The following is a 26,785-nucleotide window of genomic DNA, read 5'->3' on the forward strand; positions in this document are numbered from 1 at the left end:
CCCTAAGGGGGCCCACCATGGAGGTCTGATAAAAGAACAGATTTGGGCCCAGTGACTAACATGGGAATATCTTAGCATGGAAGTCAGAATTTTGCCATGACATTTCCACGGCAAGAATGGAGATGAGGGAGGGGATCTTGAGACTTTGCCTAACCCTGGCCCACAGAATCTTCTGCCTCCTGAATCCAAACCCTAACCCTGAACCCCAGCTGCCTGTGCGCCCTCAACTGAGCCATCCAGGCAGATCATGGCACCGTCGGTGATTGTGCCTCTAGCAATTCCAGGGAGCCAACCCTAACCCTAGCCACGGCTCTGCTTCTAAGGGGGCCCACCTCCTAGGTCTGACAAAAGAACAGTCTTGGGGCACAGGATGGGTGCTGAAATATTCGGCAAGGAACCCTGCAGTTGACCAGGAGATTTCTGGCCTGAATCGAGCTTCAGAAGGGGCTCTGGGGCCCAAACCTAGACCTGTAACCCACAATCGGCCATCCGCTGTACCAAAAACCTTATGCCTGCCTCACACCATAATGGGTGCCCTTAAGTCAGCCCTCTGGGGAGATCACTGGACTGGTGTCAGTTCTGCCCTTGAAACATCCCTGTACCTAGCCCTAACCCTACCCAAGGCTCTTTCCCTTTGGGGACTCAATTCCTAGGACTGAGATCAGAACAGATTTGGGGCCCTCTCCAAACCCAGGGTGTGTGAAGGTGCCCAGGGGGAATGCTTGTGGGTAGGCTAAGCCAGAGGTTGGGGGTGGATTCTGCCTCCTGTGTGGGACAAAAGGAAGGGAAGAGCGGGGCCTCCTTCCTCAATATCCCCCTTGCCCATTTGAATGCACAGCTTTGATTCACCTTGTAGTCATCCTCTCCCCTTGCTGCTTTCCTAACTTGGTCTCAGTTCACACACAGAGACCCTGTGTCTGTCCCCTACACCAACCAAGGTCCCCGCTGTGGAGGTGAGTTTCCAAGCCTTTCTTGAGCCAGTGCAGGGCTCTCAGAGTCTGATATCCCAGAGGACAGCTAGCCCCATGGTCCCTGAGCCCTTGGTGCTGGGCTGGCTACAGTACTGTGGGAATGGGTAACCACATGGACCCCGGCCACTAATGGATGGAGCTACCCTCATTCAGAAAAATAGACAGTCTGTGCATGTGAAGCATGCTCCATGACCTAATCGTCTCACAAAAAGCCTTTTGAATAAATAGTGCACCAAGGTCTCATTCCCACCCCTTGATCATCACATGGAAGCACATTCTTCATATCTCAGACCCACTGCTGCCCCTGTCGACGGATATGATGGGCAGAAGCACACCAGAGGCCAAAGTTCCCATCTATTTTTTAAGGGGGAATGTGGGCCTCTTTCTCACAGGGTTCCAAAGGGCATCCTTTGGAGCGCTCCCGTAGCCAAAGCCTCCAAAAACTTCTTGTGATTCCTGAGCAAGCAGGCTTGCAAATATATTGTGCTATTCAGGTTCTTCTAAACATGATCCAATTCTCATCCTTAATGAAGAACTCCGGCCCTCGATGTATCTAGTTTCATGACACTGCTTTATTATCCATCAAGGTTCGTCTCGGGTTCCATACAAATTCATTCTCTCTGAGTACTATCTCCGACTTGCAGATCTCCAAGGGTGACCGGCCCTTGTGATTGTGGGACAGATGGAGCCAAAGGGGCTCTGGCATTTTGGTTTCAGGACTAGATGGAAATCCAGAGTCCTAGGGCATCATAAGGAGTACAGCCAAGAACTGTTTTTGTGGATTCTGTGCCAGACATATTAGTGTGGGGGCTGGCCTCCTTTTGGGCCTAGGGGAAATGAAGGTAAACATCTCCATTGCACATGGATCGCATTCCCATTGGATGGAAATATTGAACGCACTTTGGTCCTGGCTGCAGCTATTCCCTACCCCTTACTGTTTCTGACTCCCTCTTCATTCACCCTTAAGAGCCATGGAGCCGGCATTCACTCAGCAGACACCCAGGGATGGGCGTCGGGTTCCCACTCAGTCCTGTGCTCAGTAACAGCCATGGGCATCAGATACCTCAAAGGAGCATAGCCCTCCTATCCCTGAGCTTGGGGCTTGGTTGTTTGTAGCAAGGGGTTGCGGAGGGGTGTCAGCTCGCATTCTTGCTCTGCCTAATTGAGGCACCTTCCTTCTGAAAAGCAGACAGTTCATACAGGAGCAGTAGGCTCCAGAAGGTGGTCAGCACAGAAAGAGCCCTTTACAGGTAGAATGCACCAATGCCCTCTCCACACTTTGGAGCCACAGCTGGGGGCACCTCCCAGCTACAGCACTGTCACTGCTCACTCCATTCAATCATGGGAAAAGCAAAAAAGCAGACAAAGTTCCAGGGCTCTCTAGGTCCTTCTGAAGGAAGAAGGCAGGCCTGTTGGTGACAGGGCTCCCAGATGGAGGATCTAGAGGGCGATTTTGCCTGAGCCCTCTGGTGTTTCTTCTTCTTCCCACAGCCAGCCACGTTTCTGGGAGCTGGTGCTGGGCACTCCCTTCTCCATAGAATTCCCCTTCCAAGTTCTAAAGAGCTCTGGTCCTCCCTATCCACCGTGACACATCTTTGCTCTCTTGTACAAACAAGGTTCTTCCCACAATCTGTTCAGAGTCAGCCCTATCCTGTGCCTTCCACCTGGGAGTCTCATCCAGTCCTTGTGGTTGGGGGACAAATTTTGCCACAGGGCTCCTTCTTTGTTAAGTCACTGGGTTTCAGAAGTATGCGGCCATTCAGGGACTGAGGACATTTGAAGGATCCCAGCAGAGGATGTTTGGTGTGTAGGCTGGGCCAGAGATTTGGGAAGGGAGCTACTCCCTCCTTCTGGGCCCAGGGCAAATGAAGCAAGACATTCTCTTTTGAAATGGATCCCCATTACCACTGGAAATGTTGAGCTATGGCCTTCTTAGTTCCCATTTCCTTCCCCTTGTTGTGTTTCTGACCATTTGTTTTTCCCTTTAGGAGCCAAGGAGCCATCATTCACTCAGCTGGCGCCCCTGAGTAGGCCGCAAACTCCCCCTTTGCTCCTGTGCTAGTGATGGCTATCAGGCTCTGTTATACCAAAGGGAAGAAGGCCTTTAGCCCCTGGCAACTTGGTGCTTGGCCTGCTGTGCTATGGAAGGTGAAGGGGAGCCAGCTTGCCTCACTGACCCGGATGACTGAGTTGCCTTCATTCTGAGAAGCAGGCAGTTTGCATATGGGCTGTGTGAACCAGGAGGGGGTCAGCATTGGAAGAGCCCTTGCCAGGAATGAGAGAACCAAGTCCTTGTTGCAGATTCCTGAGCCAGAGCCATCAGATCCCAGTAGCTCCAGCTCCAACACTGCTGCCTCCTTCAACTGATGGGAAAAGTGGCAGGGATAGACCAATCCAGAAATCACTGGCTTCTAAAGAATGAATTCAGGCTTCTTGTTCCCAGGGCTCTCAGTTGTAGTCCTTCAGAGAGCTCCCTTGACCTAAGCCCACAGGCCTTTCTTATTCCGGATACAACCTGGTTGATAGAGTGCGCTGGGTACTTCATTCTCAGCTTTCTCCAAATCTCATGTGTGATGAAGAACTCTGGCAGTGTGTGTCTCCATTGGCACCCGTTAGCCCTTTTGATGAAAGAGGGTTTGCATGGCAGCTTTTCTGAGACAGTGTCTCAGAGTACTATCCTCTTGTTGCAGCTTGGGTATTTGGTAGCGTACCAGTGATGGTGATAGAGGTGTTGTATTGGGTCCTTCTCAATTTGGTTTCAGAATGATGTGGCCCTCCCCAAACCAGGGTGTGTGAGGGCGTCCAGGGAGAATGCGTGTGGGTAGGCCAAGCCAGAAGTTGGGGGTGGATACCGTCTCCTGTGTGGGACAAAAGGAAGGTATGGTCAAGGCCTCCTTCCGTGTTTTCCCCCATGCCCCTTTGAATGCACAGCTTTGACTCCCCTTGTAGTCATTCCTCTCCCATTGCAGCTTTCCTAACTTGGTCTCAGTTCACACACTGAGACCATGTGACTGTCCCATATACAAGCAAGTTACAAGGATTGGAAGCGAGTTTCCAGTCAGTTCCTAAGCCAGTCAAAGGCTCTCAGTGTCTGATATACTGGAGGACAATTGACCCTCATGTCCCTGAGCTCTTGTTGCTTGGTTGAGTATTATCGCAATATTAAATAATTTCTCTTTGGAAACAAGGGTCTCCCTGGAATCATTTCAGAGCCCTTGTCTCGAGTCATAATCTTTACTATTAACCTGGGAGTGTGGTACAGTCCTGGTGATTGTGCAGTAAGTTTGGACGCAGGCACCCTGAAATTTGGGTTTCAGAATTTGTTGACATCACCAGGTCTAGAGTATGTGCAGGTGCCTAGTGGAGGATGCTTGTGTGTAGGGTAAGCCAGAGGTTTTAGAAACGGAGCTCACCTCCTGTCTGAATCAAGAGTTGATTAAGAAAGGTATATTTTTTGCCAACAGATGCTATTCCCTTTGGAGATGCAGAACATTGGCACTGCTGGTACTCATGCACATCCCATTGCTGCTTTTCTAGCTAGGTCTCAGTTCGGGTTCCAGGGGCCACGGCCATACAAATGGTGCTGGTTTCCCAGTCAGTTACCGAGGAAATTGAAGGTATATGCGTCTAATATCCTAGAGGAAATCTGGCCCTTTTTCTCCCTGTGCATATGATGTTGCTTAGCTGGCTAGGGTATGCACGCGCATGGATATCCAGTTAGCCCCCCTCCCCTCACTAATGGAGGTCCCTTCATTTTGAACAACAGCAGGTTTTCATGTGGGCAGGATGCTCCAGGATCTGGGCAGCACAGAAATTATCTTTGGATGGAATCCTGAGCCAAATCCTGCTTCCAAACACTTGCCCATCAGCCAGGACATCCCTGCTACAGCTGTATCACTACTGCCCCTATGTCCTGATAGCAAGGGCAGGACACATACCCAGAGCCAGGGCTGTAGCTCTGATCCTGAAGGAAAAATCTGGGCAGGTTTCTTGCTGACAGGGCTTTCAGGTGGAACTCACAGATGGCACCGTTTGTCAAAGCCCACAGGTGTTTCTCCATCCTGAGTTAGTCAGCAAGTTGGGGAAGGTTGTGCTAGTCATGTCACATCATTATCCCTGATACAGAACTCTGGCCCTCCCTCTATCCATTTTAACCCCTTTTCTCTATTTTAAGTCTGAGCCCTCCCTGGGGTCCATTCCATGTGATTGTCTTACAGTCAAACACTGGACTCTCCACTGAGGATTTTGGTCTAGTCGTTGTGACTATGGCACATGTTTGGCAAAAGAACCCCTAACTCTTCAGGAGGGTAGTTTTCCCTGTATGTTTGTTAATCTCTGCATGAGTCTTGCAGAACACAGGTTTCTGACCAAGTAGGCCTGTGTTTTTGTTTTTGTTTTGCCATGGACAGATCTAGTTTCAGGGGTTTGGTGTAATAGTTTTGCTGGTTTGGTGGATGAGAAATTACACCAAATCCATTGTCCTATGTTCACTTTTCTAATGATGAGTGAGGCTGGACGTTCATTGCTTACAGCCATTTCCAAAACGTAGCCACTCTTCTCAGTTCTGGGGTGAACCAGCTGAAAACACTCTCATGGACTTCCCCAGGGGACACAGACAGTGATCCATGTCCAGCAAGTAAACTTCACTCTTTGGGAATCCACTAAGCTATTATTGACTGCCTTCAAACCAGGGGAACAATGTTGGAATGATTGGAGGTCAGTGTCAAGATTTTTTGACACAAATTCTATCACTTTCTTCTTTTTTCTGTGCTTGTTCCATCTCTTTCTATGTCTCTCTATTCCTCTCTCTCTCTCCCCTCCATCCCTCCCTATGCCTTCTGTCCACATTTGTTCCCTTTGTCTCTCCTCTCCCCATGCAAATGGAGAATCAAGAACTTAACTTAGAGGCTACCATATGAGATCCCTATATGGGAAAGAATTAAATAAGTTCCCAGGTGAAAATATTGAAATAGGCCCAGTTCAAACTGAATTCTGACATTTCCCCTATGAGTGAGCCTGTGAGTAAAATATCATCCTGATGAGTCTCCTTTGAGACCACAGCCCTGTATTTATAGAGACTTTGAGTCAGTGTCACACAGCTATGTTGTGCCTGGATCCCTCTCCCACAAAAATTGTGAGCTATTAAAGTTTTGTAGTTTCAAGAGTCAAGATTTTTGATAATGCTGTCAGAGATGAGTGAATAACTCACAATCTATGAGGTCCCAGCCTCAGGTCTATGACCTGCCTCTTCCATGCCTCTCTTTTCCCAGGAACCCACAGCTGTATTTTCCACCTTTCTAATGTTTCTAATGGACAAACTTAATTCTGTCTCCTAGTCTCTGCACCAGCAATTTCTTCTTCCTGACACATGCAGACATGTGAAGTGTGGTTCCCTCTTGTCATGATGGCCCCGGCAAACTTCACTTTTGTTTTGCCACGAACAGATCCTGTGATCCTCTCACGTTTTCAAGAATCTTGAAAAGACAAAAATAACTTTGAAATGGAAAGTTGTTACAGTATCTTAATGAAGCTCAGGGCAAGATCCATATATTTAAATCCAGTGCATATTATTGATATGTGAATAGACAAGGCAACCCTTCTTTTGTACCTCCCCCTGTATTTCTTCCTGGCATATTACACACCGACCAGCACCTTGACTCAGTACATCCTTATTATAGTTTAGTCCTGGCTTTGTTCAATGCATCACATTATGCATCTCCATTTCATGTGAGGGTACACATGTGAGAGCACTGTCATACTCCAAACATGCACTGGGAGAAGTAAACTGGTAAGGAGGCAAACACAAGGTACTGCTCTAATGGGTTCCACCCTATCTGCCAGTCCCTGCCTTCTGCCACTGTCTTTGGGGATGTTGTGGTCCTAATCCTTCCAGCTAGAACTGTCTCTGTTGCTACTGTTGAGTAGGCTGAAGGAGAACATCACTGCACAGACCAATGCCATGGTTGCCACACCATGACCACAGAATGGCTTCGTTTGGCCACTGAGGCTTCTATGGCACTGCCTGATGCACAGGGCTGTTCATGCCTTACCACCAGACCAATAAATCTCCTGTGGTGGTGACCTGCACCCACCACCGATTCCTGTGGTCCCACTGGCCCCTCTGTACCCCAGATGGAAGGTAAATCTACATCTGACTAACTGCAAGTACTGCCATTAGCAGAGGATGGGCTGCCTTGCTTGGGTCCTACCTCCACCATGTACAGGCTTTGGTGAAGATCTATCCCTGGGCATAGGCTGCATGAGTGACAGCTCCAAGGCTCCTAAGTCTAAATGGGGACATAGTTAGACATAGAGCTATGGGAAGCGATGGTCATTAAGGAGGGCCAAAGTTCAATTTCTTCAATGGAAATGGGATCAATCTTGAAAGGGGCCCTGTAACTTCATGTCCCCTCAGCCAAGAAATGAGGCCAGCTCTCTTCCCAGTCCTCTGGCCCAGCCTAAGTACAATTGTTCTAACCTGGGCCCTTCAAATGCTCTAGGCCTCTGAATGCCTGCATGGTTTAGACACCAACTTGCCAGGGACCCTGTGTCCAAACCTATTGCATGATCACCAGGATGGGACTAGGATCCCCAGCTGATCACCAAGGATATTCCTCTGGGAGAATATATTGGATGGACCCCAGAAAGGACCTAGCATGAAAATAGAAAAGGGGTGAAAATAGATCCACGGAGGGCCAGAGTTCCTCATTAGGGAGGAGAATGGGATGATGTGGAGAATGAAGTGACTAGTGCTATCCCCTAAAAGCTGGCTGTCTCAAGAATAAGAAAGACCTGTGGGCTTTGGTGAAGGGAGTCCTCTGCAGGCTACACCCAGTTGCCCTGTCAGCAAGGGGCCTACATTCTTCCTTAAGAATGGGAGGGAAAGCTCTGGCTTTGCGTCTGTTTCTTGCCCTTTTCCGTTAGTAGACAGTGGTGGCAGTGATTCAGCTGTGGCAGTTTGGGGCTCTCAGCTGATGGTCAAGTAGTGAGAACCCTGCCTGGGTGCAGTATTCCTGTCAAAGTCCCTTTGTGCACTGACCAGGGCCTGGAGCAGAGTGCACATGTATGACTCATCTACTCTGTAGGATGAAGGCACCTTTGTCAGCCAGGGGAGAGAGGCCAGCTGGCTACCCATCCCTAAAATGACCCTATCTGACTAAGCACCAAGCTCCAGGGATAGAGGGGCCTGCCTTCCTCTGGGATACCAGACACTGAGGGCTGCCCGTTTGGTCAGGAACTGACTGGGAACTCCACAACTATGTATGGACATGGGCTGTGTACCTGACACAGACCCATGGACCCTGGAATGTTCTAGTTTTAAACAGTACATTCTTCTGAGGCTCTTGCTCTGAATGGCTCCCAGGTAGTACCTAGTTTGAAAAAAAGAACAGTAAAATACAAATAGGTACCCAGAGTACCAAAGTTCCTCATTATAGGAGAAAATGGGCTAAAGTTAGAATTAAGTGCCTACTCCTATCTCTTGGCAGGATGGCTGTTTGGGGAGTAAGAAACACCAGAGGGCTGGTGTAAAACCTCCACTGGCTACACCTGAGAGTGCAATTCTACAGGAGGTCTGTGTTCTTCCTTCAGAAGCCGAGGGAAACCTGGATTTGGTGGTTTTTCCTGTCCTCATCAGGAAATAGATGCAACATTTGATTCAGAGGCAAGGGGTTCCTACTCCCAGCTGGTGATCAAGTGTGTGGAACATGATGTGGTGGTTCTTGAAAGAGCCCTTTCTGTGCTGACCAGGTCCTGAAGCATAGTGTGCCTATGACAATCATGTTTGACACAGAATGAATGCATGTCTACCCTTCACTGCACTTACCAGAGCTGGCCTAGCACCAAGCAATGGAGATCAAGAAGGTCCTCATTCATTTGAATAAAGTTACTGTTTGCTCTCACAGAGCACAGGACCAGAGAGGAAGATTAGCACCAATCTTTGCGCTTTTCTTGTGTGAAGTGAGTGAAAACCCTGAATGTGACCCAAGACTTAGCAAATAGCAAATTGGTGGGAATGGCTACAAGGGAGACCAAGGCTCTACATTACAGATGGGAATGGGATAATGCTGGGCACACAAATCTACCTCATTTCTCCTAACTGCATGAGTAAGGCCAGTCCCTACTCTACCCTCAGGGACCACCTCCAGGTATCCATACATGACTTACTCGGCAATTTCATATGCCCTAGGCCTCTCATTGTGAACACAGCTCTAACGGGAAGTTACAAGGGATCCTGTTGCCAACCTATGCCAGAGTCCCCAGGAGTCAGCGAGAACCCCCCATTTAAAGTGGAGGAGTTTTCTCTGAGACACTGACTCTAAATAGACTCTGGTGAGATCCTAATTGTAAAAAAAAAAAAAAGAGCAAAAGTTTGGAAATAAATAGAAGGCTAAAGTGCTTCATTACAAAGGAGAGCAGGATGAAGCTGAGAAGGATGTGCCTAGCACAATCTCCTAAGAAGCTATCTGTTGTCTATAGTAAGAAACACCTGTGGGCAGGGGCAACAGGAATTGCCTACACCTGGGTGCTCAGTTAGCATCAGGTCTGCACTTTTCTTTCAGAAAGAAGAAGGCTCCTGACCTTTGCTCCTTTGTATGCCCTACCCGTCAGGGCATAGAAAGGGAGTGATTCAGTGGTAGCAGGTTAGTGTTCCACTGGTACTTTAGGTATTGTAAACAAGTCATGGTGCAGTATTCCTTGTAAGGGCTTTTTTTGTGGCTGAATTTTCCTGCAGAATACTCTGCAGACCTGATCCATCTGCCTTTTAAAATGAAGACATTTCAATTAGGGGAGTGAGGTATGCTGGCTACCCATCACAGACATTACCATGGCCACTCAAGCAACATGCGCTCATGGACAGGAGGGTCGTTCTTCTTTGGGATAAAAGAACCAATTGCTTTCAGGACCAGATTTGTTCATCACAAATCCTGGATGTTGGCTGTGTGGCTTACAGACCAATTCCTCCTGGTTGTGACTCATGACATACTTTTGAAAACAGAAAATGATTGGCAAGGGCTAGAAGGAAGACCAAGGTTCTACATTATAGAGGAGATTAGGATAAATCTGGGAATAAAATGTCTAACATAGTTTCTCCTTCAAACAGAAGTGAGGCCAGATCCCTCCCCAAACCCTGGCATTTGCCTACACATGGACATTCTGCTGGGAACCTTCAAGGGTCCTATGCCTCACATTGTCAAAATAGTTCTGAAAGGCAAATAATGAGGGGTTCCTTGTCCCAACCTATGCTACAGACATAAGAACTTGACCAGATTCTGCAACTTAAAGGAAAGAACATTTCTCTGAGCCACTGGCTCTGAATGGCACCCAGGGAGAACTACTTTGCAAAAAGAAAACGGGTATTCATTGAACTGGAAATGGGGAAGGCCAAAGTGCTTCATTCTAGATGAAAATGGGGTAAAGATTAGAAAGAAGTGTCTATAATGACAATTTCCTGGCAAGGTCCAGTCTAAGGAGTAAGAAACAACTGTGGGCAGAGACCAACGAAACCTCTAAAGTGAAACCTCCTGAAAACCCAGTCTGCAAAAGTCTGCATATTTCCTTCTGAAGGAGAGGGAGAACTTCTGGCCTTGGCTCTTTTTCCTGCCCTTCCCATCAGGGGATAGAGGCATCAGTGATTCAGGAGTTGGGTCCATGCTCCAGGCTGCTGCTCAAGAGTGTGAAACCATTCTTGTGGTGCATTAGGTTTTGAATGGCCACTTTCTGCACTTCCTAGGGCCTGGGAACATACCTCGTATCTGTGGATCATATGTTCTTCAGACTCTTAGGCCAAGAACTAAGTGCTCCCTGACAGCAGGGCAATCTTTCCTGGGGGTCTTCAGAAAGTAATTAATATTGGTTAAAACAGAAGCAGAGTGAGAACTCACCACCAATCCCTGGGAGCTCACTGTGTAATTGAGTCTCACTGCTCCACCCAGCCTGCAAACCAAGTCCTAGTTAGTAAATGGCAATGGGATGGGAATGTCTCTATGGACATCCAACATTTAATTTTAGATGAGAATGGAAGAAATCTGAGAGTGAAACATCTTGCTCTATTTGCCCTTGCCCAGAAGTGAGGCCAGCTGTCTCCCAATACCTTTGGCCCTACCAACATACATATATTCTGTGCTGAGTACTTTCCAGTGATCTACATCTAATGTGTTCAATACAGATCTGGAAGGAAAGTTGCAAGGCTTCTATGGCCCATGCTATTCTGTTGTCACAAGAACTCATCCAGAATCCCCAAATAAAATCAGAGGGAATGGCTCTAAACCATGGGCCCTGTTGGCCCATGGCAGATTCAAGTTTTAAAAAGAGTAAAAGGGAGCGCCTGGGTGGCTCATTCGGTTAAACGTCTGACTCTTGGTTTTGGCTCATGTCATGATCTCGCAGTTCGTGAGTTTGTGTTCCATGTCGGGCTTTGTGCTGACAGCTCGGAGCCAGGAGCCTGCTTTGGATTTTGTGTCTTCCTCTCTCTTGGCCCTTTCCCCACTCTCACTCTGTCTCTGTTTCTCTCTCAAAATTAAATAAATATGTAAAATATATATATATATATAAAATAAAAATAAAAAGAGAAAAAGATGGTGTTATAGGGTGGCTCAGTCAGTTAAGCATCTGATGTTGACTCAGGTCATGATCTCGTGGATTGCAAGCTCAAGCCCCACATCAGGTTCTCTGCTGGCAGTGCAGAGCCTGCTTTGGATCATCTGTCCCTCTATCTCTGCACCTGCACTCTCTGCGCGCGTGTGCTCTCTCTCTCAAAAATAAAAATAAACATTAAAAAAGAGTAAAAGGATGGAAATAGACACACTGAGGGACTGTGTTCCTATGAGGGATGAGAATAGGATAAGTCTGAGGATGAAATGACTAGTACAATCTCCTGGCGAGCTGACTCTTTCAGGGATAAGAAACATATATAGGAGAGTGCAGCAAAGAGAAACATCCATCGTTTACAGTGGGAGCCCTCATGGCAAGATGCCTGTATTCTTAGTTGAGAAAGAGAGGGAAAGCTTCTGGAGTTCATCCTTTTCCCTTCCCATCCTATCAGTGAATAGAAGCAGCAGTGATTCAAGGGTAGTGGGTTTGTGCTCATGTGTTTAGAACTGGGCTGTGGTGCGGTAGTTCTTGAATGGTCTCTTTCTGTGCTAAGCAGGTCCTCAAGAATACTGTGCCTGGGTGAACCTACTGCTGTTCAGAGTGAAAGCAACTTTAATGGCCAGGGAGGGAGACAAGTTGGCTAGCCATCTTTTTTTTTTTTTTATCAGCCATCCAAACACCAAGTACTCCCAGAAGGCAATCTTTCCTTTGGGATATCAGAAACTGCTCTTGGTTAGCACAGACTAGAGTCAGAGTTCATTAGGAATGGCTAAGCTCTCACTATGAGGGTGGCAGTCTCATTGTCCTTGCCTGGAACCCAAGATATAGTTACCAATACAGCCAGGGAAATGGAATGGCTACACACAGGACCAATGGTTTTCATTTCAACAGAGAATGAGATCAAGCCAAGAAGGAAATATCTAGGTCCACATTCTTGTTCCAGAATTGAGGATAGCTCCCTCCCAATATTGGTGACCCTGACCACACATGGGCATTCCTGCTGGGCACCCTGAAATGCTCTGGGCTTATCTTTGTCAACATAGTACTGAAAGACAATTTTTGAGGGATCCTGTGGCCCAGCGTATCCCACAGTGACAAGAACATGGCCAGCCTCCCTAGATAAAAGTAGAGAAAATGGCTCTGACACACTGTGCCTGAATGAACAGGGAGAACTTAGCTTGAAAAAGAGAAATAGGGTGGAGGAGAATACAGAGGAGGCCAAAGTTGTTTATTAAGAGAAGAGACTGGTATACAGCAAAAAAAAAAAAAGAAAAAAAGAAAAAAAAAAAAAAAAGAAGGGACTAACACAATCTCCTGGCAAGATGGTTGTCTCAGGAGTAAGAACAATGTGTGGGCTAGGACAAAGGGAAACCTCCTGCATTGTTCCCTCAGAAGGAGAGGGAAAGTTTCTGGCACTGGATTTTTTTTTTTTTTTTTTGCCCTGTCTTTTGAGGCAGTCATGATGCATAGTTAGCAGGTTCTGGCTTGTTGTGACCCTCAAGTATTTGGAACGTGGCTCTGTTGCACTGGTCCTTGAATGGGCTGTTTCTGCACATTCTTCAGGTCCTGAAGAATACTACATATGGCTGAACTGTCTGCTCTTCAAAATGAAGACATCTGTAGCAGCCGGTGGTTGGAGTTCTGCTATTACTATGTCAACTCCAGTCTTTCAAGCACTAAGTCGTCAGTGACAGGAGGTCAATGGATCCTTTGGTGTATCAGAAACTGAATGATTTCAGTTAGCATGGTAGAAGAGTAGGAGCTTTACACCAATCCCTGGTTTTTCGCTGATTTATTGACAGGCCCACTGTGCATAGTGGGAACCATGATTATAATTACACAAACAGCAAGGGAAGGGGTGCCTGGGGAGGCTAAGTTGGTTAAGTGGCCCACTCTTGATGTCGGCCTAGGTCGTTATCTCACTGTCATGAGGTCAAGCCCCACATCAGACTTTGTGCTTATAGTCTGGATCCTGTTTCAGATCCCCTGTCTCCCTCTTTCTGCCCTTAACCCACTCATTCTCTCTCTCTCCCTCTCTCTCTTACTTAAAAAAAGAAATGTTTAAAAAAGTAAACAAAAATAAAGAAAACCAGCAAGGGAATAGGAATGGACACATTGAAGGCCAAAGTTCTTCCTTTCCTATGATAGTGGGATCAAACTGAGAATATAGTTACTAGCATAATCTATTTGAAGCTGGCTGTCTTCAGAATAAGAAACACCACTGAACAGGGGAAAGGAAAAAACACCACTGGTTTTAGCTGGAAGCCCATTCCAGAGGAAACCTTCATATGAAATTCAAATGAGAATGGGATAAAACTGAAAATATACTGTATAGCTCAGTGTTTTCTTGTTCCATAAACAGGACTGTTTTTCTCCAAACTCTTATAGGCCTGCCTACATGCAAACATTCCATGATGGACATGTTCAAATGCCCTAGGTTTCCTCATGTGCACATAGTTCTAAAACACAAGTTGTAAGAGGTGTCATAGCCCAATGTATTCCATAGTCCAGACAACTTGACCCAAGTCCTCAGTTAAAATGAGAGTGAATTGGTCTTAAAAAGTGGCCCCAAATGCCTACCAGAGTAAACCTAGTTTGACAAAAAAGATCACAAATGGACATGGGTACACAGAGGCCCAAAGTTCCTTCTTGCATAGGAGAATGGGGTAAAGCAAATAATAAAGTGACTAGCATAATCTGAAGAGTAAGAAACACCAGTGGTGTGGACCACAAGAAATGTCCATTTACTACACCAGATGCCCCTCCTATAATAAAATGTTCATCCAGAACTTTTTGATCCAGAAATTCTTCTGGCCATTGCTTTTTCTCCTGCCCTTTCCATTAAATAGAGATGCAATATTTCTTCAGCGATTCACGGTCAGTCTCCCTGCTGACTTTTAAGTGTTTGGAACCAGACTCTGGTGCAGGAGTCCCTGACTGGGCTCTTTCTACACTGACCCGTATCTGGGAGCAAACTACCCATGTGAGAGCTTTCTGCTTTTCAGAATGAAGGCAGCTCAATGAGTCCAGTGAGTGTCAATCAGGGTAAACATCACCATGCCACCTGCAGCCTGTCAAGCACCACATTTTCAGTAAAAAGAGAGCAATTTTCCCTTTGGGATATCAGAAACTGATTGGTCTTGTCTGGCACAATCAGTGAGGGGAAGCTCTCAATTAATACCTGAGTGTTTTTTATGTTAGTGACAACTCCATTTCTCCTGAGTGTGACCCAAGACCTCGTTAGAAATTCCGCAAGGGGATGGGAACATATGGAGGGCCAGAGTTCTTTATGTTAAGAGATATATGGGATATAACTTAGAAAGTGGTGTCTCACTTCATTTCCCCTTGCTGCAGGATTGAGGCTGGCTCCATTGCACTCCTCTGTTCCTGCCTACTGCAAATATTCTGTGCTGGGGTCCTTCCAATGCCCTATGTCTTTTGTGACCATAGTAAGGCTGAAAAGCAAGCCCTGTGGGTGGGCCCATGTTGCCCAACTATTGTCCAAGTTGTGAGAATATGGCCTGACTCCCCACTTGGCACAAGAGGACATCGCTCTTACATTTTGGCCCAGAATCCCCAAAGTGAATGCCTAAGTAGAAAAAGTGTAAGGGGATGGGTATGGAGACATCAGTGGCCCAAGTTCTTCACTGCAGATGAGGACAGCATAAAGCTGAGAATGAAATGAGTAGCTAAGGTTCTTCTGGCCCCACAGGGAGGCCAGTTCCCTCCCAACTCCTCTGGACTTGGGCTATGGGCAGAAATTCTGTTCTGGGCACCCTCCAATGCCTTAGGCCTCCCATTGTCAGCATAGTTAGGAAAGGCAAGTCTCAAGGGGCCCCATTGTGCAACCTATACGTAAGATGAGTGCAACAAGACTGTCTAGTTAAAAGCTGAGGAGATCTCTCTTGGACGCTGGCTGGGAAAGTTTCACAGGACAAAAGGGCAAAATGATGGAATTGGATACATGGGGTGGAAAATTCTCCTTATCAAATGAGAATGGGATAAATCTAAGAATAAAGTGACCAGTGAACTCTTTTGGCAAGCTGGCTGTCTTGGGTATCAGAATCTCGCCTTGGCTGGGGGAGAGGAAATCTCCAATGTCTATGCTGGCAACCAGTCTTCCAAGAATTCATTTGGGACTTAAGAAAGGAATGAGAAGCTTCTGGAACTGAGTGGATTTCTTACCCTGAACCTACAGTGGATACAGTCACCAGTGGTTTTGGTGTAATGGGTTTTGACAGTTGTGTGTTTGGAATCATGCTCTGTGGAAGTATTCCTTGAATAGGCAATACAGTGGCCAGTTATGGGAGCTAAATGCCCATCTAGGAACCATTTGCTTTTCCATATGAAGTTATCTGAAGCAGCCAGGGGAGGGAGACAAACTGGGTTACAATCACTGTGCCTACTCCCATCACTGCTAAGCCCCACAATCTCAGTAACAGATAGTTAATCTTTGTGGAAATCAGAAACTGACTGATCTAGGCTAGCATAGGAATGGAGTGGGAGCTGGCCACCAATCCCTGGGCATTCGCTGTGTGAATGAAAGCCCTATCACATTTCAATGTGACTCAAGACCTCCTTAGAAATACAGGTCAGGGATCAAAATGGATACATGATGGGTCGAAGGACTTCATTTCAGCAGAGAATGAGATAAAACTGAGAATAAAGTGATTATCTCTGTTGCTATTCTCACCAGAAGTCAGGCTGCTTCATCCAAATTTTCTGGTTTTTCCTGTACACCAATATTTTGTCTGGCAACCTTCAAATTCCCTATGTCTTTTTATTGTCAAAATTTTTCTAAAAGGCAAGTCCCAAGGAGCTTTTTGCCCAAATTATGCCAGAATTAGGATACCTTGGCCAAGGTTCCCAACTAAAACGGCCCTCCTTACTGGCAGGCAAACCAGCAGACCAAGGCCCTTAGGTCTGGCCTTGATTTCCCCACAGTGAGGACTTACTTAAAAAAAAGAATAAGGGGATGGGAATGGATACATAGAAAACCAAAGACTTCATCAGATTAGAATGGGTAATTCTGGGAATAAAGAGAATAGCAAAATCTCCTGGCAAGCTCACTATTTTCTGGAGGAACAAACACACATCAGCTGGGTAAATGGGAAGCATCCATCTGCTTGATGAAGGAGCAAAAGGCAAGCTAAGGGCCAAACACAAGCAAGAATTACCTGCCCACACCCCCAGAAAGGATGTGTATAACTGTTACAGAAACTCATCTGGATCACCCAAAAGAAGAACCAAGCAGCACTCAGAGATCTTGGAATGCAGGAGGTTTATTTTACACCGGTGGGCTCAGAGGAGATAATTCTCCAGAGGTCTGAGCCCAGGGCATCAACAGAGGGGACAATTTATAGTCTGTTACTTCTGCATTCCTCATTAGTAGTAATTTGGCACCTGCAGCAAGCAGGGTGGGAAGAAAAACCTGGAAGGGGAGTCTTTAGGCAAGGACAGGAATTCCCTTATCAGTCCTGTCAGCCCTCTTATAACAGATTTTTCCCTATCATTCCCCCATTTTATGCCCCTTTAAACAGACCTATACTGTATTAGAGGGCATCATCTTCATTTATTATGGGCTGGTTCTTTTTCTTAGTTCCCTGACTTTGGTTGTGACTACTCCTGACTGGTTTACAAAGTAACAGCATTCTTTTCCAAGGAAGATGCAGGTGCCCCCTTTCTCAGCAGTGAGGAGGTCAAATGCCCATCTGTTCTAGAGGGCAACTCCTGCCAGGAGGAGGCCACTCATTAGTCCCACAGAAGAGCCTACTCCTATGCCAGTCCCTATTCCTGTGGCTATTCCTGCCCCTAGGTGGATGGGTAGTAACACCGCTCAGTTAGCCAGGCCTTAAGGTTGAAGGTTATTCTAAGCACCAACTTTTATCCTGAGAATCATTTAATCTCTTTTTCCTGAAGCTTGAGGCACATATATCAGTGTAAACACTTCCCCAAAATGGCATTGGCAACCTCCTTACTGGCAGGCAAACCAGCAGACAAAAAGAGGTTACAACACATTTAAGCTTTTGAACACCCCAGATTCTTCCACTGAAAGCGTCCCACTTTTACAAATGGGGCCCATATTAGAGGAAATCAATACAAACAAAATATCCTATCCATAAAAGGAAGGTACATGTGGACAGGAACCTCTCACTCTTTCTCCAGCTTTTTGGAGCAACCTCTGCCAACCTGATGGCAAGGAGTAAAGACAGTCTTTTTTTTTTTTTTTATCATACTGGCAATTTCTAAAGCTTCTGCCATGAGTAGACTGGTCAGCTTCCAGGGTGTGGCTGGAGCAGGGCTGAAGATTGGACTTAGGTCAGTCTTCCAAGTCTGGGGCTCCTCAGACTTGGCTCTCTTGACTCTAGAGTGGTGGCCCATGGAGTGATACCTGTGTGAGGCCCAGTCTCCTGTGGTTTGAGAGGGTCTTTTTTAGACATTCAGTCTGCCCCACAGCACAAAGTACAGGCTTACATCCTGGTCCCCTTCATGGGTGATGATGGTGCCAGCTTTGGCATGATGGGGCAAGACCCAGCTGTTCAAGAGGAAGTGGTCACTGGGTCCCCTGCAGGTCCAGATAGTGGGACCCCAGTAGGATCAGGTGGCTGGCCATGAGTCTTCCTTGGCTACTTGGTGGCTGAGGTGCTGACCACCAGCTTGGAACCACACACAGGGCTGGTGCGGTCCAGGAGGCCGGGGCTGGGGAAGAGGTGCAGGGGCTGGATCTCATGGCTGAAGGCCAGAAAGGTGTCCCACTGCAACCTCACCATGATGATCTGCACCACCTGCACCAAGCTCTCAGGGTACTTGGTGAACACGGCAGAGAAGGTCTCCACTGGCAGTTGCAGCACCGTAGAGTCTCAGGCTGCCTGGGCAGACACAATGCCCTGGGGGTGCTGGTGGCTGGTGATGATGTCCAAGATGTTCAGGAAGCTCTTGACGCTGCCCCCAGGGACCACTTCCTTCACCACACACTTCTTCTCATCAGGCCCTGGCAGACAGAGCTCCAGTAGCCCATCCTGCACCACACAGATACTGGCATCCAGCTGGCCTGGCTAGAAGACATAGTCACCCTGGCTGAGCTGCTGGAAGACCATGTGTTAGCAGAGTTCCAGGAAGAGCAGCTTCTCGAAGTGGCCCAGCACCTGGACATTCTTGAGCATGTAGAGAACCTCAGAGGGCAGGTGTGAGTTAGCCAGGTCATTCTCATCAAGTCAGCTTCAGCACCGTGGGCAGGGGCTCCTTCCATTACAGTGTTGGTACCTCTTTTTGAATGTGCAGGATCTTAAATACCTGGAGCCATCCAGGGCTGGAGTTTTCTGCACTTTCAGTCTGCATACCCGCAGTAGGGTGGATACAGCTATGACCAGCACCATGACTCCAGACCCAATCATCATGCCCAGCACCTCCTTATTTGGCTGCTTTGTCTGCCAGACGATTTCCTCATGCTGTAGGGTTGTCTCCATTCTGGTGACCTTTGCGGTGTAGAATTGTAACTTCTTTTGGAAACCAGACAGCCTCGAGGAGCTTTCTTCCCCGCTGTGGTGAGGCCCCTCTCTTTGTAGATTGCCCCATGTATGTGTACAGTAACAGAGGTGTCCTGGGAGTCGTTTGACTCGCTTGTCCTTACTAATGGTGAGGGCTTGCATTAAGGCATGTCACTGCATACCCTACCTTTTGAATGCCCCCCATGATGAAACTGCTACCATCACTGAACAAGGGGAGGACTGAGTTCTGTCCAACCTGGTCATGCAGATCTGGACAGCTTGCAAATACTTTATCGTTCACCTCATAACAGTCATGATCTGGTTTCCCTTTCTCAGAAGGTAGGAAAGTTGCAAGGTTCAGCGTCTGCACTGTTTTAAGAGTGACCAGCAGATTTTCACAGAGAAGCCCCTGGTGTTGTGCTAGCCAAGAGTTGGAGAGGCATGAGAATTTCTTCTCATGGACAAAAAGATTCCACACTGAAACAACCTGTGGCCAGCCACAACCTGCTGGGAAGGACCCTCAAGGACGCACAGTGGTACATTGACCTTATCACCTGAAATCTGAGAGAAGTAAGCCCCCCACCAACCTACCACACCACTGCCCATCATCTCTCCTCCTCCCCCAGGATGAGCCCAGTTCTGGCTCTGCAGATATTGGCAGCAAGGGGTGACAATCCCTGGGCCTCTGCGGCCTTCCTTTTTCACCCAGGGCTGAGACCTGCCACCTCTCCCAGGCTGAGACACAGAAAAGTTCTCTTAAATGAACACCAGAACATAAATCCACTCCACCATCAAGAGTCACCTCAGGGCACAGTCTCAGCCCCCTCCTTGGGGCTTCTGAAACACACGTCTCTCTGACCCAAGCAGGTACTGAGATATGACTTCACAGAACGAATCAACCTCTCAGACCTCCATATCACTGTGCTCCTGTGGGCGGAGAGACATCAACACCCCTGGCTGTAGTTGGAGATGTAGGAAAATGCAGGAGCCAGGGGCAGGGGTAAAAAAACGGAAGTGGTTGTACCACATTTTCTGAAATTCACTTTAAAAGGCTTTTGCATATTCTGCAGGCCAAGGGCTGATGCCTGCCCTGAGGCAGGCTTTATCTCTAGGAAGGCGACTTTGGCCTCTGTCCAGGCAGGGTGTTCTCAGTCTGGCCCTACCAAGAGATTATAGAGTGGTCTTGCTATTGGTGAAAATCTGGGAATCCAGATTCAGCAGAATCCCACAGCCCCCAGGAATTCTCGTAGCCCCCTCTCAGTTTCGGGCTAGGTTAGGGAGGTGATAACCTTTTTCTCTGGCTTTAGTGCTCTCTTTCCATTAGACTCGATACCCTGAGTCTGACAGGAGTTGGAGGAGGACCCTTATGCCCTCTGTACTCTTGGGTATTGCTGGCAAATAGGAAGTCATTGACATGCTGGAAAAGGGTGTGGCCTCCCTCAGAAAGCCGGCAAGGCCTCCGGCCAGTGTCTCCCCAAAAAGGGCAGGTGAGTTTTTAAACCCCTGTGGGAGGTGGGTCCAAGTCAGTTGCATTTGACACCCTGTGTCTGGTTTGGTCCATTCAAAGGCAAACAAGGGTTGGGTTGGGGGTCAAGCAGAGGCAGAAGAAGGAATCCTTTGAGTCTAGACAGGTAAACCAGCTGGCAGAGCCTGGGATCTAGCTGAGGAGGGTGTACGGGTTCGGGACCACCAAGTGTAAGACTTGAACTGGTCAGTACCCTCCTCCCAGCTTCCTGACTGGCAAGAATGGGTGTTCCAGGGTGACCGGCATTCAACCATCATGCCTGATTTCTTGAATTCCTGCCCTTGCCTCTTGTGGAAGGGGGCATTTCCTCTGTATCTGTGGTTGAGCCCCTGGGATTAACTCTACAGTGACAGGGGCCTTGTAATCTCTTACCGTGTGGCTCCTGAATTCACATAAAACTCAAATAGTTTGGCCCCCTACTTTTATTTTGATTGTGGGTTCATGGGTGCCAAGAAGAAGTGAGCCTGGCCCCCCTCAATCTGAATCTATTCCTGCTTTAATGTCCTTTCTCCTTGCAGCAGGCACATTGTTTTCTTACTAACGAGGTTTTGGGCCTCCTCCCTTTTGGTGGCTGGACCTTCCCTGTCCTTTTTTCATGTCTCTCTTGTGCCTCAAGGTCAAACGGGGTGTAAGCCTTGCATAGTATCTCATAATAATCCCAGGGGGGTTTCCCTTGAGCTGGGCATATCCATGGGCTTCTTTGCCCCTGCTCAGATCCCCCAGAAGAGAGCCTCTTGGTACCAGCGGCTGTGGACCAGCATCTGGAGAGTGCCTGCGCTTGGCAGAGGGTACAATCTGGTCACTGGTGTGGGAAGAGAGAATCTGCCATGCCCAGAGGTGGTGGGGAGACCAAAGGTGGCAGAGTATCGGGAACCAGGAGGTTCATATGGCAGGGGCAAGATTGGTTCTTCCTCCGGTTCACCGGCGAGGATTTTTGGAGGTCAGGACTTATATAGGAACTGATAAGGGTAACCTGGGTCTCTGGCGACAACATGCCAGATGTAGCGGACCATTGGGACATCCAAGGTTCCCTCTGAGGGCCCTCCTACACCAAAAGTGGGCCATTCTAACTCACATAAGGTCCTTAACTTGCCAGGGGTTATCTTAATTCCATAGTCTCCCCGAAACCCCTTCTTTGTTCTGTCCCAATCCCATAATGTTCCCGTGAGGCAGAGTCACAAAGACAGACAAAGGGTTAGGGGTGCCCCTTCTAATGAGGAGACCAGTCAGATGCCCATCTGGCTGTGTCCCGAAGGAACTTAGGTGATGCCTAGCTGTAGCAGTCTCAGCTTTGTGACTTACAATCGGAAACAATTCCAATGCCACCATAGACTGTATGCAATTCACCACGGAATCGCAGATGGGCCCACTCAGACTCCGTGGACTTTTGGGGACATTAAGGGTGTCCTCCCATTGAGCCACAGAATAAAACTCAGCAGGCAAGCCAAGCTGAATTGTACATTCACACTCACATACACACCAGAGGTTATTACATTCCTCCCACAGAATTTCTACAGATGAGACCACTGAGGTCTCTGGGGAGTGATCGGGTCCCCCTTCCACCACTATGGGTGGGCTGATGAGGTGCCGCACCAGATTTCCTATCAGACCACTGAGGTCTCCAGGGAGTGATCGGGTCCCCCTTCTACCACTATGGGTGGGCAGGACAGGACAGAATTGGGTCCTGGGCCTTACCAGTATCCAATGTCGGGTCCAGATCCTCACCTGCCAAGTATCCTTGAGTCCACCAGGAACGGTGGAGCGGGGCTGGCGTGAGGCAACCGAGTGGGAGACTGCCAAAATTCAGGCAGGGCTAGCCTTCTCCGTTGCGATTCCTCATCTTGTCACCGCCTTGCCGGTTTCCCAAACCGGTGGCAACAATGGGCCAACACAGTTGGGTTTCCCGGTCAGGGAACCGAATGTTACGTAAACTGGTCTGGATCACTTGGCAGAAGAACCAAGGGGCACTCGGAGATCTTGGAAGGCAGAAGGTTTATTTTCTACTGGTCGGCTCAGAGGAGATAGTTCTCTAGAGGTCTGAGCCCAGAGCATCAACAGAGGGGACAATTTATAGCCTGTAACTTCTGCATTCCTCATTAGTAGTAATTTGGTGCCTGCAGCAAGCAGGGCGGGAAGAAGAACCTGGAAGGGGAGTCTTCAGGCAGGGACTGGAATTCCCTTGTCAGTCCTTTTCTGCTAACTCATAACAGATTTTTCCCTATCATGACATTCCTCAGACACTCCTAGCTGTTCAAGGACAAAGGAAAGGACAGAAAACAAGTGGTTAAGCTGATAGAGCCTCCATCAATTGACAAGTATCTTGGTAAATAACAAGAAAAAGACAGGAGCCTTTCTCTCCAGAAACCTATGAACTCCTTTTCCTGGAGCCCCTCCATAGTGATGTGAGGAACAAAGGCAAGAAAGAAATGACAGATAAAACTGAATTTCCTGGGGCCCCTGGGTGGCTGAGTCCCTGAAGCCTCCAACTTTGGCTCAGGTCATCATCTCACAGTTCCTGAGTTCCAGCCCAATGTGGGGCTCTGCGCTGACAGCTCAGAGCCTGGAATCTGCTTCAGATTCTGTCTCCCTCTCTCTCTGCCCTTCTCCTGGCACATATTCTGTCTCTCTCTCTCTCTCTCTCTTTCTGTCTCACTCTCTCCTCTTCTGTCTCAAAAAATACACGTTAAAAAATTAAAACTTAATTTCCTTGTCACCACTGACAAACATTTGAAGCTGGCAGAGTAAAATGCTTCTCAGGAACTCCCTATTGCCTTAATGTTAATATTTTGCTAGAGGTGAAAAGCAACCTTAGCTTGACAATAGCTAGGCCTCCAGTAATCTTTGAGTCTTTAGCATATGAAAGTGCTTGTCACTTGCCATTTGACTTTACCTTCCCCAAGCCCATATTATATAACCAGTCATTCTTCACATTATTAATAACAATAACAACAGTAGCAATAATAATAATAATAAAATAAACCCCAAACACACTGAGAACCAGAGTTCTTCACCTCAGGTGAAAATGGAATGACCTTTGACATGAACATCATTTCCTAGGAATTTGGTGTCAGCAGAGTAATAGGGAAACACCTGGGGGTTTGGGATGAAAGAAAGCACCAGTCACAAGAACATGATTCCTGAGCTAGATAGGGCAGGAAGGCTTCTGGCACTCATGATCTAACTGAATGTTGGCTTCTTTGTGCTGTCTGGCAGCTGTTATAGGTTGCGATCGCTTATGAACTCCAGACAGCAAAAACAGGATCAAAACAAATTTATTACAGCCAGGCCAGACAGGATAATACAACAGGTCCCAAAAGTCTGGCCCCGAACAAGCTTTGGGAATGTCTTATATAGGCTGTATTGACCACTCGAGTTGCAAAGGGTGGCAGTTTGAAAGGGCGAGCACCAAGTACACAGTCCTGAAGAATTTTAAAATATAACTTGTTGACTCTAGCTAGTTAAGAGCTGAATCATTAGTCTTCAATCTAGTTCGAACAGAATGCGGTGCCCGAGAATAGGGAAGGGTGATTACACCAAGCAGGTTTACAGAAGCTCAAACAAGCAGTTAAGACGAAGTTCTATTTCTTAGTAACTCAGCAAATGTGGCTTAAAGCAGAACTAACATCTAGGGAACAGAAACTGCACTCCTCGGAAAGCCCAAAATAAACACTGGTTCAGCATCTTATACTCTGGGGTCCTTCTAAGCTTACATAGGTCATAGTTTACTCCTGGGCCACAGGAGACTAGCTATGTTTGCCCTTTACAGCAGCCATGTCTGTGGAATTGTGTTCTGGACCTGCAGTCCTTGAATGGACTCTGCCCTGACCATCTGTGGAAGAACAATGCTCATGATCAACTGATGTTCTCAGAATGCAGGAACATCAGTGGGCCAGTGGGATCAGGGCAACCAACCCTGCTCAGGCGAACAGAAGCCTGCCAAGCACAGAGGTCTCCATATAGGAGGGAAATATGTTCTTAAATACCACCATGTGTTAGCTGCTTGTGAATGCTGGACACTCTCTGAGTAACAGTCAAATGGTTCCTGACTCTGACCTCTGATCTCCATCTCCCTTTACACAGAAGTAAGGATGGCTCCCCCCATAAGACTTGCACCTTTCCCTGGCTTTTTGCCTTCTGTTGCCAAGATAGGTCTCACAGGTGAGCCCATGGAGAAACCTTTGCCCACGTTCTCCTGGATGTAGGGGAACTTAGCAGGTTTCCATACTTGAAATCGTAGAGAAATACTTCCAGGCTCAGACTCTCCCTCACTGGAAAACCTGGTTGGAAAAAGATCAAGGGAATTGGAAGGGATGAACTTTGGTCCAAATTGTTTCTCTCAGATGATAATGGAATAAATCTGTGAATGAAGTGACTGGCATAATTCCCAGGGAAGCTTGACGTTCTAGGACTAGGGAAAACCTGTGCACTATAGAGAAATGGAACATGTCTTACCTACCCTTGGGAGTCCTAAAGTAGCATCAAAACCCTACATTTGAACTCAAATAGTGTAGGAGGGCTAGGACACTTGCCAGCTTTGAAGCTTTTCCTGCCATCAGGTAAAATCAGTATGATTTGGAGGGCAGGGTCTCAATATGGGCTGATGCCTAAGTCTGTGGGACTGTGTTGTGAGTTTTAGGGTTTTGAGTAGTTTCTTTCACGTTCACCTGCTGTGGAAATGGAGTGGGTATGTGGGAACACCTAGAGGCTTAGAAAGCAGGATGTTCAGGCAGCCCATGGCAGGGGCACAGATCCCAGTAATAGTCACTGTGCAAACCTAAGACTTCAATGCCCCAAGTCTGTGTGAGGAAACATTTTCCCCTTGATACCAGAAATTAGTTGTTCTGAGGGTAGAAAACAATCTTCATGTTTGCTCACTAGGAGTTAATGAGCTCAATCTGTGTGACTTTTTTTCCTTCTGACTGTGGCCCTGAAAGCCACATCTCCTTCAGCTTTTACCCCAGAGGTGAGGCCAACTGTCTCCGAATATCACCTGCCCCTACCCACAAGAAATCCTCCTGTGCTTAACACATTCAAGTCCCCAGTACCTCCTGTTACCAAGGTACATCTAGCAGACACCACAGGGGCACCTGTTCCCAAAACTACTCGAAACTTATGGGAATTTGGCATGACTCCACAATTAAAATTGGAGAAAACTGCTGCCAGACTCTGGCACTGAATGTGTGACAGTGAACACATGGTGAGGATAAGTGTAAGGGAATTGAAAAGGATACAATGAGGGCCAAAGTTATTCATCTCAGATGAGAACAGAGTGAAGCTGTAGATAATGTTCTGAGCAAAATTCATAGGGTAAGTTTGGTGTCCAAGGAGTAAGAAAGACCTGTGGCCTGAAGAGAAGTGGAACATCCACTGTATATACCAGGGAGTTGTATAGGCAAAAGTCATGCACCCCAACTTCAATGAGGTCTGGAATGTGTCAAGCCATCACCAGGTTTCAAATGCTGCCTATCTGTAGAAAGACACAGTTGTGACTCACAAGGTAGGATCTTGCTCCTGGCAAGTCTGCAGATTCGGACTCTTGTACTTTAGTCTTTGAGTATTTTAGTGTCCTAACCTTCTCGATGAATGCACTTGACATGCATGAAGCCTGAGTATCTCAGGAGGTAGGTAGTTCAGGCTTTCCTGAAAGGGGTGGACAGAGAGCAGGGCAATGGTCCTGTGCCAACAGAATTCTGCCAAACACAGAGTTCTTCCTGGCAGGAGGTCAACCTTTACTTTTTGATATGATAAATTACCTGCTATGTGATGACACACAGTGTGAGTGCAGGCTCTCCGGGAATTACTGGGTGCTGTCTGAGGGACAGTCCTGTAGCTCCTGAATTTGACCCTAGGCCCTTCTTCCAGAAATGAGATCAGATCCTTCCCAACATCACCCAAGTCCTGTGCACATGCAAACCTCTTCTGCTGAACAGTCTCAAAGGCCCTGTGCCTCCTTTTGCCAAGATTCATCTTGCAGAAGACTTCCATGGACTCCTGTTGCCTTGCCTATTCCAGGTTACTGGGAACTAGTCACAAATCCATGATTAAAATAAGAAAATGCTCCCAGATGATGTCTGTGAATGTCTTCTAATGAAATCCTCATTAATGAAAGAGCAATGGAATCTGAAGGGATGCACTGAGGGCCAAATATCTTCATCACAGATGAAAATGGTATCAAGCTTCACATAAGGACACTAGCACTTTTCCCGAGG

At 47.4% G+C, this 26,785-nt stretch overlaps 1 long non-coding RNA gene across 1 annotated transcript; it reads right to left on the bottom strand.

Annotated features, from left to right (window-relative positions):
• Nucleotides 1-1,523: 1,523 nt before the first annotated feature.
• LOC123594966 lies at nucleotides 1,524-22,598 on the bottom strand. Its single transcript, XR_006710963.1, has 2 exons — nucleotides 22,302-22,598; nucleotides 1,524-3,829 (listed from the first exon to the last, which is right to left on the bottom strand). It is a non-coding gene; the product is annotated as an uncharacterized LOC123594966 (long non-coding RNA).
• Between the last annotated feature and the right edge of the window lie 4,187 nt (nucleotides 22,599-26,785).

The sequence above is a fragment of the Leopardus geoffroyi genome, chromosome X, assembly GCF_018350155.1.
Source record: "Leopardus geoffroyi isolate Oge1 chromosome X, O.geoffroyi_Oge1_pat1.0, whole genome shotgun sequence".
Lineage (NCBI taxonomy): Eukaryota > Metazoa > Chordata > Mammalia > Carnivora > Felidae > Leopardus > Leopardus geoffroyi.